Source organism: Alligator mississippiensis, chromosome 4 (assembly GCF_030867095.1).
Source record: "Alligator mississippiensis isolate rAllMis1 chromosome 4, rAllMis1, whole genome shotgun sequence".
NCBI lineage: Eukaryota > Metazoa > Chordata > Crocodylia > Alligatoridae > Alligator > Alligator mississippiensis.
Genome location: NC_081827.1, coordinates 147,188,196 through 147,189,980, shown reverse-complemented (window position 1 = coordinate 147,189,980; position 1,785 = coordinate 147,188,196).

The window sequence follows — 1,785 nt, the reverse complement described above, 5'->3', positions numbered from 1 at the left end:
ATCCGGTGGGTGCTGCCTGCGAGCTGGGGCAGCACACATGCAGTTAGCACCCCACCTGGGCAGCCTTGGGGGGTACTGCCACAGTGGATGGAAGGACCGGGCTCCCCCACAGCTCAGGGGCTGCACAGCCCTGCAGCAGCTTATGCGGGCAGGCTCCATTGAGGAAAAAAATGCAGTGAGGGGCCTGATCATGGGCAACTGGTGCCTCCCTGAGTTTGGGGGGGCAGCCGTGGGACACAACTGTGGGGGGGGGGTCCCCCAGCAGCCAGCCGGTGACCAGAGGGCCAGTAACCAGGAGGGGGAGGTCCCCCAATGGCCCGTCGCCGAGCGTACCAGCAACACAGTGGCAGCAGAAGGGCTGGCACTTCTGCCACTGGCAGAACCAATTTTAGGAGGGGCATAAGCGCTCTCCATGCCCAGCTACCAGCCAGAGCACTCACTGTCAGGAGGGGCACCAGTGCTCTCAGGAGGGTATGTGCCCCCACCCTTGGTCCCCCTACACATTGCCTATGGGCCTGATCCTCTTTTTTCTCCAGATCCTGCCCACCTCTCCTATGGCCAGGCTGCGAGCTGCCTGTGGGCCTCAGCTGCAGGGGACCCCAAACCTTCCTTCCAAAGTGGTGGCATTCCCCAGGGCCACGTGGGAGGGCAGCTAGTGGCTAGGTGCTGCCCCAGCTCATAGGCATCACCCAGCCCGATCCAACTTTTCCCTGAGCTCGAGCTGGGGCAGCACCCACCCACTAACAGCTTTCCCAGGCGGCAGGGGGTGCCACCACCACAGAAGGAACGACCAGGCCCTTACGCAGCTTAGGGGCCACTTGGCACACTGGCAGCTCACCCCCTGGCCATGGGAGATGTGAGCAGGCTCCGTGAAAACAAAACAAAAAAAGATCGTGTCCCTCACTGCTTCTGCCTTCAGCCTGCCTCTCCAGCGGCAGGGGGACAAGCTGTCTAAGGCTGCATGTTACAAATAGCTATGTTGCAAACTAAACTACATGTGGATGTGGTTTAGTTTGCAAAATAGCAAATTCATTTAAATCGTACCCCCCCCACACACATGTACAACGTGACACAATAAAATTGCAAAAACAGCCAATTTTCATCACATGTACAAACATCCTAAAGGTTTAAAACATGAAATGATCCACCGCAATGCATGGAGGCAATGGGTTAGAGAGTTTGGAGCAGAACATATATCCCTGCTCACAGTTCTAAACTCTGTCTGCTGGATCACATCAACTTCCCTTTGAACTTTGTCCTCTCACTGCTTAATTGTTCCTTTTGGTTTTACAGAGCAGCCACATCCAAACACGACAGAAAAAAGCTGCTGTTTTGTGTGGGGGCAGAATTTCTACACTAGGGTATAATTACACCTTACAATTAGTATGTGCTTATTTTAGCTGGTGTTAAAAGTTAGCATGTGCTTTGAGCAGCTGCAGTTTAAGGGTTAACACCCCCCTATAACATGCACTGCTCTGACCTGCCCTTAGAGAGCTGGTGACCAAGGGCATGGCTAAGAGTCAAGTTGGATCTGTATCTACCCAGCTCACCTGCTCTCAGGGAAGGGTAGGTGGCCCAGATTGTAGGCAGCCCCTGCCTGGCCTGACTGAGACTTTGCTTCCCCCCAATGCCCAAATGGAGCCTGCCACCCCCTGTCCCCCGTCTCCCATTGGCCCTGATTGGGCCTGCTGCTGTCCCCTGTACCCTGCCTGCCCCTGCCCCTGCCCCTGCCCCTAACCCATGCCTCCCACCCTGCCTTCTCATCTCATCCCCACTCCCTGTGTC